We start from the raw sequence: 10,151 nt of genomic DNA, 5'->3' as shown, positions 1-10,151 counted from the left end.
CTTGGCTCTGTGCCAGCCCATTGCCTTCATCTTCCTCACGTGAGCTGAGTGAGTGACCTGAAATACAAATCTGATTCTCATACTCTCTTCCATGAAATCCTTCCTCACAGATGTCAGGATAACACATTCCTGTCTTTGCAGAGTAGCCCCCCAAACTCTGTCCCGACCCCAACCCGACCACCTTTGCAGGCGTGACACCACACACCACCATACTGAACCCTTGCATGGTGGTGGAAGGGACAGTGAAACTACCCCTACCCCTTCCAGGCTCTGACCTTGGGCAAGGCCTCGCCAGCACAGCAGGCTGAGAAAGGAGGGCCAAGAGGTGCAGGAAAGCTTAGTTCTACAGACGCCCACCTCGGTGTGTCAAACATTAGAGAGGGTGGGGAGATGGAGTGTGACGGTAACCACAGAAGACCTCTGAGGAGGTAACACTCAAATTGTGATCTGAGTTATAAAGATCCTAAGATCTGGTGGAAGAACTTTCCCAACAGAAGAACGGCCAGTGCCAAGCAGGAGTCATGCTGAGGACAGCGTCGCACAACCCTGATGGGCCAGGGGTCACACGCGGTCTATGAAGGGCCACATAGTAAACATATAGACCCTGAAATTTCAATTTCATGTCATTTTCATGTGCCACAAAATATTCTTTTTTTGCATTTTCCCAATAATTAAAACGTGTAGAAGCCATTCTTCACTCATGGGCCACATAAGAACAGATGGCAGGCTGTAGTTCACTAACCCCTGTGTTAGACACTGAAAATGCTGCGTGTCTAACTCTTCAAATCCTCTAAGACCCTTTTAGGGAAGGTACTGTTATTCCATTTATAGATGAGGAAACTGAGGCAGAAGAGGTAAGAAACTTGACCGATCTCCTCAGCTTCTGCCTCTGCTGGACCTGGAGTGACTTCTGCAGGCCAGGCAGTGAGTGCTGGGTAGGACATGGACAGGAGAGCCAGGAGACACAGGCTCGGACCTATACCATGAGGATAGGTCAAGGATCATTATTTTCATGTGGACATCCAGTCATCCCAGAGCCATCTGTGGAGATCACCCTCTCTCCATTGTTTTAACTCAACACCCTTGTTGAAAATCAATTGGCAGTACATGTGGGGGTGTCTTTCTGGACTCTACTTTAGTCATCGACCGTATGCTAATATCACACAGATTTTGCAGTGTAACTGTACGGTAAGTCTCAAGATCAAGTACTGTAAATTCTCTAACTTGGTTTCTCTTTTTCAAATCATTTGGACTTTTCAAGATATTATGTAGTTCTATATAAATTATAGAGCTCGCTTGTCAATTTCCACAAAAAGGCTTACTGGGATTTTGATTGGGATTGTATTGAAGCTAAGCTCTACTTGAGGAGAACTGACGTTTTAAGAATATAGACCGTGGTATATATATTTCTGCATTTATTTAGGTCTCTGTATTGTTTACTGCTGTATAACAGATTGCCTTAAAATGGAGTGGCTTACAATGGTAAACAGTTATTATCTCACAGTTGCTGCGGGAGCTGGGTGGTTCTGGCTGTACTGAGCCTGTGGTTCCAGTGAGGGTGGTCAGCAGGACTGCATATCTGAGGGCTGGACTGTGGCTGGACCATCTACTTACGGAGTGGGTCTTCTGTATACGGCTGACCAGCCTCAGCCCGGCAGCGACCTTCCTCCAGCAGCAGCTGTCCAAGAGAGGACAGCAAGAGGCTGCCTTGCCTTTGATGACCTGACCTCTGAGGTTACGCAGCACCACTTCTCCGTTTTTTGCTATTTGTTAGGAATGAGTAAGGAAGTCCAACTCAAGGGGAAGGGGATTAGACTATACCTTTCAAAGGGGTGTCCAAGTAGTCCATGCTTTGCGAGATTAGATTTGTAAATGACATTTAATGTGTTGCATTATGCAAACACAGAGACATACAGTTGATTTTGACATATTGTCCTTGTATCCTACACACTTGCTAAATGTACTTATTTATTTCATTAGCCCTACTGTAGATTCCTAAGGATTTTCTCCATGCCGTCTGCATTTGAGGAGTTTTATGGCTTCCTCTCCAATCTGTGTGCTTTTTATTTCTTGCCTTAGTGCACTGGCTAGGACCTCTAGTACAGCGCTAAATAGGAGCGGTGAGAACTCATGCCCTTCCCTTGGTGCCTTTCTGGGGGAAATGCTTGTTTTTCCCCAGTAGGCACGATTTAGCTGTAGGGTTTGGGGAGATGCCCTTTATCAGGTTGAGGAGTTTTCATTCTAGTCCTCATTTTCTAAGTTTTTTGTTTCTGTGGTTTTTTGTTGTTGTTTTTTAAATTCATGTTTTAAAGGATTTTTGCAAGTATTCTTGAAGAAATTGGTTTGCAGTATTATTAATTTGTCATGTCTTTGGTTTTGGAGTCAGGGTAATACTGGCCTCATAAAATGAGTTGGGATGTGTTTCTTCCTCTTCTATTTTCAGAAAGGGTTTTGTAGATTTGGTATGATTTCTTTAAATGTTTGATATAACTTACCAGTGAAGCCTTCTTGGCCTGGAGTTTCTTTGTGGGAAAGTTTTTAACTGTAAATTTAATTTCTTTCATAGATATAGGGCTATTTAGGTTTTCTGTTTCTTCTCGAGCTCATTTTGATAATTTGTTTCACTCAGATTATTTGCCCATTTATCTAAGTCAAACATGGCAATCTTTTTCTATAAAGGGCTAAATAGTAAATATTTTATGCTTTTCAGGCCGTATGGTCTCTGTTGCAACTTCTCAACTCTATTATTGCAGTACAAAACAGCCATAGACAATACATAAACAAATGAGCAGGCTGTGTCCTAATAAAACTTTATTTACACAAACATATGGTGGGAAAGATTTGGTCCATGGCTGTAGTTTGTTGATGTTTGACCTAATTTGTTGAATTTATTGTCCTAAATCATTCAGAACATTCCTGTTTTTATCCATTAAAAGATCTGTAGGATCAGTTGTGATGTCCCCTTTTTCATTCATGATATTGGTAATTTTTGTCTTTTTCTTGATCAGTTTAGCAAGAGTTTAAGTTTTATCAGTGTTTTCAAAAGAAGAACTTTTAGTTTCAAGATTTTTCTCTATTTGTCTATTTTCTTTTTCATTATTTTCTGCTTTTATATATATATATATATATATATATATATATATATATATATATATATATATATATTTATTTATTTATTTTTACTTTCAGTTTTTCTCCTCTTTTTCTATTTTCTTAAGTTGGAAGTTTTGGCTATTGATTTGGCCTTTTTCTTACTTAAGCTTTCAAAGGTAGAAATTGCCTTCGAAGCACTGCTTTAACTGCATCTCACATATTTTGATATGTTTACATTTCGTTCAGTTCACAGTGTGTTGTAATTTCCATTTGATCTCTTCCTGGGCCCCCTGATTTCTGGGGAGAGGTCCTTCCAGGTTTTCCAGCCCCAGCCTGTGTTGGCTTTGAGATACTGAGAGCCTAGAATGGCAGGTGAACGTTTCCAGCCAGTGGCTGGAGCAGTGAGAGTTGCCAGAATCCAGGGCACAAGGAGTGGCTCAGTGGGGTTGGGGACAGGACGGTGTGGTGGGGGAGTGGCCAGACAGCCACGTGCTGGACCCTGCACTGGCTTACTGCTCCCTGCAGTCTCCCAGGGCTGGTCTCTGAAAGTGCATTCTGACTGTGCCAAGCAAGCAAGGGTCATGTGACAGCTGACCCCCATTCTGCTGCCAAGTACTGGTGGTTCCTTACTGCCAGGCCAGCTGGGAAGGCCATTTGTACCCTAATCTCTGAGAATGCGTTTCCTGCTGCTTTCACCTGGTGCAGCTGGAAGCCTCAGGGAGGTGGACAGCTAGGGCACTTTAGTTCATAGCTGTCTTAGGAATGTCCTTTATAGCGATGGCCCCCAGAATAGATTCAGTGTAGGACCCCAGCCTGCAGTGGGGTGGCCAGTGGGGTCACAGGCTCTGCCTTCCCTCACTTGGTCTCCCTTCCGGTGGGTGTGTCCTGTCCCTGGTGACTAATGGCCTGGGCACCTTTTGTGATTTAATGATGGGAAGTGGCTGTCAGAGCCTTTGGCCCATTTTCCTATTTGGTGGGGTTTTCAATTTGTTTTTTACTAGTTCTTTTTATATCACTTGTTGGCTACGTATTGCCAATATTAATTCCTACTCTGTGGCTTGCTTTTTCACTCTTTTATTTTTAAACTTTATTTTGAGATCATTGCATATTCACAAACAGCTATAAGAATAGCTGGGAGAGACCCCTGCTCACGTGCCAGCCCCTGAAGGCACATGACTGCAGTGCAGACTCACCCAGGTCACTGACGCCGATACACTCTGTTGACCTTGACAAGTGTCACCAGCTTTACGTGCACCGTGGCTGTGCACGACTGTGTGTATGTACTTCTCTGTAGTCTTATCACACGTGTAGATTTGTGTGATCACACAGCCAAGGGTCCTGTGAGAACCGGGTGTTGGATTGGAAGGCCTGGGTGGGGGGCGGGGGGGGGAGAAATACTGGTGGTGACAGGGTCCAGAGTGTAACTGGGGCAGAGGACGAGGTCATTGGCAGGAGGAAGAGGTCGAGACTGGGGCAGGGAGTTGCAGGATGGTCCACGAGAACAGAGACCACCAGGAATTCAGACCTGACACAGTGATGGGGGCGATGCCCAGCGCGGGAGGGTGTGACTGCCTCCCAGGGAGTGGGTGTGGAGAGCGGGTTGGAAGCCACAGCTTAGTGCTGCTTCTCTGACACCCGTCTTACCTCTTTACATCTCAATCAGGGTTCTCGGGGTAGGGCCCCCCATCACATCCTTGCCTACTGTGGGCCCCTCCCTCCATATGGGCTTTTCTGAGTCAAACTATCTTCTAATCCCTTCTTTCTTTGTTTTTTAAGACAAAAAGCCTTGTTCTTTTGAGAAGGGTCACCTGTGCAGGTAGGTGCCTGCTGGGTAGTACCTTCAGGCGAGGCCTGAGGGCCTCCATTAGGGGCTGGCACCCAGGGTGTCTGCGCTCCAGCCACATGTGCTGTCCAGCTCGTGTCCAGGTGTGTCCTGCTTCTAATCTACATTTGTTAATTATTAGGGAATCCAGCGTCCGTCTGCATGTTTTCGATGGGATCTGTCCTTTGTCCTGTGAGTTGTCTTGTCCTTTGCTCGTCGTGATTGACCTGAGGACTCCTTTGTCATGTTTATTGTACATGTTTTTGCACAATCGACCATCTGTCTCTGACCTTGTAGGTTTTGTTTTGTTCTTACAATGCAGACATTTGGAAAATCTTGTGTAATCGGATTTAGCAGTTTTCTTTTCAGCTTTGGGTTTCAGTCCAGCTTAGAAAGGCTTTTCCCTTTGCTAGGATCGCACGGACTTCCTTCCTGTCCTCCTTCTTATCCTTTGTGGTTTTAGTTTTCCTTACTGTGTCTGTGACATGTCAGTGGATTTTGATGTGAGGACAGAGCTGGGCCCCCTGCGGCCCATTCCAGCAGTCGTGGCCCCCTTTGGCCCTGTGTGGCCCTTGCTCGTTCCCTGCAGTGGCCACTCTGGTCTTCATCTCTCACCTCTGCTGACCGCTCTCCCCTGGCCTTCTGGCCCTGGAGCACCCTGGACACTGTCGGTCCCACGTCTCAGGGCCCTTCCCACGCCTGCCCCTCACTGTCCCTTCCTTGCATCGAGTGCCTGTCCACCCCAAACCTGGGTGCTCTCGTCCTCTCCCGTACATTCCCTGCTGGGTAGTGTGCAGGTCTCAACGCCGCTCCAGTGAGGTCCCCACCACCGCCTGGATCTGATCACATCACTCATTTGTCTGAAAGCCTCTGGCTCCTACAGCTTGTTGGGCAGAGGCCAACTGCTTGCCCAGAGACAGAAGACACTCCAGGGAGTCCTGTGGCCCTGCCCTCCCAGGCCCGACCTGATACCCACAGGTGTGCGCACATGTCCTCCCAAGACAGTGCTTCACGTCATTTGGAAGAGTTTACCTTCTCAAGGCTCACAAGCCAACAGAAACGACCAGCGTGTGCCCCTGCCTACCTGCCCCTCCAGCTGTCCTGGGACCACTGCCTCATTTCTCCTGTATCTTTCTTGTGTTTCTCATGTTCCTTATATAGCTACAAATGCATATCCTTGCTTTACTCCTTCTTTTCCATAAAAGGTAGCATATCATGCACAGGTGCTGCCCTGTCCCCTGCGCTTCGCAGTAGGCTTTCCATGGGAGTCCACAGCAGCACCCTCAGAGACCCACAGTGGCTTATGTAATTGGTCATCCCAGTGTTTTGTCATAAAGGTGCTGCAGCCAGGGGCCTGGTGGTAGTGCTGTGGAATAGCTTCTAGAACCGTCTACAACAGGCCTGCTAAGGGCAGGTGCGTGCACCGTTGGGATGGCTGCTCTGCAGTTACCAGGCATCAGTGGTGAGGGTGCCCACGGCAGCACCCCAGATCTGCTCTACCCAATGTCTCCCCACCCATGCGAGGAGCTGCCTGACTAACTACCTCTCTGTCCTTGCCGTTCACACTTCCTCAGCCCCCTCGGCTTTGCCCCCAGCCCCTAGACTGTTCTTGGAACTTGCCGGTGGGGCTGACCTGTGGGGCTGCCATGGGCTGGCAGCTGGGCTGCTTCCTCCCCTCTCTGGGAGTGGGTCTGGGTGCAGAGCCGCCCCCAGGGGGCCTCACCTGACTGACTGATGCACAGCCTGCTCTTCTGCCGAGCGCAGGGCCTGTCCCGTCCCCACCTCCAGAGCAGAGCCTGGTAGAGCAGGGGAGTGAGGAGAGGTTGTCCTGTGCCCAGAGCATGCACACTGGTTGGCCTGTCGTGAGGCGTGTCCTGCCTTCCCAGGTCGGGGTCAAGCCACCCCTTCGTGGCCTGATGCTGCACTTGGCACGTTTCAGGGTCTCTGGACATCTGGCCCCTTTTCTGGGCGGCGAGAGCCACGGAGCACCTCGGGCCTGAAGTGTTCTGTGCCTGGACTGCCCCTCACAAACACTGACCGAGGGCCCCCCTCCCATGGACAGGGAGTGTCCTCCAGTAGAACACAGTGCCCTTGGCATCTGGCCCTGGCCCGCCCTGGAAGCCACTGTGGGGCATGTGCCTGCAGGAGTCAGGATGTTTGCGGGGAGAGTGGAGACCAGTCTTCCAAGCTGAGCCCAGCCAGGGTGGGAGAGGTGCTGGGGGTGATACACCCTCTGCTTGCAGGGGTTCTAACACCCTGCATTTAGCCAGGGTTGCGGGGAACGTGGGCGCCATCTACACGACTTCTGTGGTTTTCTCCAGAATGCCTAGACACACTCAACTTTTCTAGAGTGAAAGGCATCCAGCGAGGTTCCTGTTTTTCACTATTACAGACAATGCCACAAAGAAAACCAGCAATTTGATCGCAAGTTACAGGAACCCTCTCCAACAAGTGAACTGTGTGTGAAGCCCCCCGAGCCCTAGGGAAGGTGGGTGGGCGCCTCCCCACCCCTTTCACTTCCTCCTGCTCCCCGTCTCTGGGAGTAAGGTGATACTTCTGCCCCTCACAGGCTCTGGCTCCTGTTGCATGGGCTCTTAATTCTCACAGATGCTGTGCCGTGGGCATGAGAGGCAGCGCGGCACTCTGCATTAGGCAGAGCCTCAGTTTCCCCAGGTGGAAAGGGCCTGCACGAAGATTGCTGTGGCAGTGGGTATGGAGGGGGCTGCTGAGACACTCAGGCCAGCGTGGACGTGTCCACACTGGGCCTCCCATCCCGAAGGCCAGGTGTCCGGTGGTCCTCTCGGCATAGTCTTGGGGATAGCCCCATGGTACAGGCCAAGAGGATGGTTGCAGTGACCACTGTCCTCCCAGGGGGCCTCTCCCACCTCAGTCCCACACTCCCGGGCAGTTTGCCTAGGCAGAGCTGAGAACTGGAAGAAATCGCACAGATTACCTGTCTGACATTCCAGGGAGCCTTGTGTGGGGGTGGATTTGTGGATGGAGGCGGGAGCTGCCCTGCTTAGCCCCCTTTGGCCTGGGGTGGTGTGGTGGCCATCGGTGGGACTCCACGAGCTGACCTGGCCTTCCTGGCGCAGCTGAGGGGCGACTCCTTCAGCTCTAGTGCACTGTTCCTAACTGGCTGGGAGGAAGAGGCTGCGTGGGGCTCGGTGAGATGCCCCTCAGTGAAGACAGTGCTGGGGTGGGGCGCCCACTGCAGTGGGGCCTGGCCCTCCCCACGGTCACCTCCTTTCTCTCAGAGGCAGTTGGGCTGCCCAAGGTCACATGGAGAACACCTTCAGGTGGCTTCCAGCAAGGAGTGCTGCCAAAGGGGCCTAGAGAGGGTCTGCGGCTCCATCACGGTGTCGCACCAGAGTTGGGGGGCTCAGGACCCGTGTGAGCTGCCACAGCCCAGACCAGGAGCCCTGCATCTCCTGTGTGTGCTACCAGGGTGCCGGGTGCCGGCATGGCCAGGTGTGCAGCCCTAGCCGTGCCTTCCTCCCTTTGCAGCCGGGACGGGGAGGGAGGCTCTCCAGGTCCTGCCCTGGGATACAATTTCACAGATGGCCTTCAAAAAAGAGAATCCCAAGGCAGCGTGTTCAATTTGAGAAGCTAGTTGCTATTCTAGATTGTTTTTTGTAGGACATGGACATCAGACACTTTTTTGGGGGTAAAGTGACGGGGCAGATGACATCTCCTAAATTTCGCTAAACTTAAAACCAGGCCATGGCTCTGATGTCGGTGCCCACCTTGGAGAAGTGAAACGAGTCCTCAAGACCCTGGGAGCCCATTTCTGGGAAGCCTTGGCCCATGGATGGCTCCTTTGTTGTGGACAGGGTGGGGGTGGTCTTCTCTGTGGGTGCTTTCCCCTCCCACGGCTGGAGACTGCTGGCCGGGCAGAGGGCAGCCTGCCATGCTCCTCTCGCCTCATCTCCTGGGGTGGGCTGTTCGGGTCAGCTTCCCTGGTGAGCCCAGGGACTGATCGCAGAGGTGAAGGTCGCACCTTGCAGCCTCATGTGTGCATGTGTGTGCGCGTGTGCGATCCAGCTCTCTGGTGAGAGCCTGAGGGGGGCTGTGAGCAGCCAGCAGGGAGGGAGAGCCGAGCAGACGGCTCAGGGCTCTCCATGCTCCAGGGCGCCTGCAGGACCTGGACCCCAGCCTGTCTCGGTGCAGGGCAGCTGTGTCCAAAAGGGCAAAGGCAGGACGTGGGGCCCGGGCAGGGAGTCTGGACAGTTTGTGTCTTCCCTGACCCCAGCAGTCTGCAGAGGTGGCCGGCTGGGGACAGGCTGCCCAGAGAAGGGGTGCTGCCTGGAGAGCTCTCTCCTGGGCCTTGCTGCTCCCCAGTCCTGTGCCCAGGAAGCCTCCAAGGCCTGGCTCTTAGAGGAGATGGGAGGGACTTGATATGGCCCAGGACAGTTCCCTTCCAGAAAGACGGGGGCACTCCCTGAGCCCTGAATACAGGTGTGTCTGGAGGAAACCTGGGTCACTGAGTGTGAGAATGGGCTCCTGGGCAGTTGTGCTCAGCACCTTGTGGATGGAGCACAGCCCGGGCCCCGTGACCACACCAGTGCCCACATCGGGTCCTGGGCAGGACAGTCGTAGCAGATCCAAGCCAGACAGGCCACCTGGGCCTGTGTCCACATGATTGGGGCTCTACTGCAGCCCAGGATGGCACGGCATTGACTGGAGTGGCTAGGGAGCCTGGCAAGGAAGAGGCCCAGAGAGGCTGGGCTGTGAATTGCTGGGGTTGGAGGCAGGGCGTGCCCTTGGGGCCGTTCCGGGAAAGCCCGAGGAGAAGGTGCCTTTACCTGGCCCAGCCTGGGGCAGACAGGTCACCGTAGCCCTGGGGACCAGGCCAGAGCTGGGAGTCTGGAGAAGGTGCACAGAACGACTCCCAGAGGCCGGCGCCTGGCCCTGGAGGGGCAGCCTCCAGGAGCCCCAACTGCTGCCGCTCAGCTGCCCAGCAGTGCTCACTGTGGGCATGGGCTGGGCCTCACCTGCCAGCCAGCCGCCCGGAGTCCAGCCTGCCCCGCCCGAGCCAGCCTTAATGTGCTTCCTCTTCCTCCTCAGGCCAGTGGGAGCCACCTGATCGCCCGCCCAAGGCTCCTCCAAAGGGGCCACCCTCCTGAAGACCGTTCCAGACTCACTGCGCTCGGTGCCCGGCGACTCAGAGCCTCATCCCTGGGCTCCAGGTCTGGAACCCCAGGACTCAAGCACAGGCCCTGCCTTGGCCTCTACA

The 10,151-nt window shown here is 52.4% G+C and overlaps 1 long non-coding RNA gene across 1 annotated transcript; it reads right to left on the bottom strand.

Moving 5' to 3' along the window:
• Window positions 1–8,510: 8,510 nt before the first annotated feature.
• LOC148757818 (uncharacterized) lies at window positions 8,511–9,983 on the bottom strand. Its single transcript, XR_016021627.1, has 2 exons — window positions 9,721–9,983; window positions 8,511–9,613 (listed from the first exon to the last, which is right to left on the bottom strand). It is a non-coding gene; the product is annotated as an uncharacterized LOC148757818 (long non-coding RNA).
• Between the last annotated feature and the right edge of the window lie 168 nt (window positions 9,984–10,151).

This window comes from Rhinolophus sinicus, chromosome 6 (genome assembly GCF_057876585.1).
Source record: "Rhinolophus sinicus isolate RSI-liver-muscle chromosome 6, RSI-T2T, whole genome shotgun sequence".
NCBI classification, from domain to species: domain Eukaryota; kingdom Metazoa; phylum Chordata; class Mammalia; order Chiroptera; family Rhinolophidae; genus Rhinolophus; species Rhinolophus sinicus.
The sequence above is the reverse complement of the archived record's forward strand: the minus strand, read 5'-3'. Positions and strand labels throughout refer to the sequence as shown.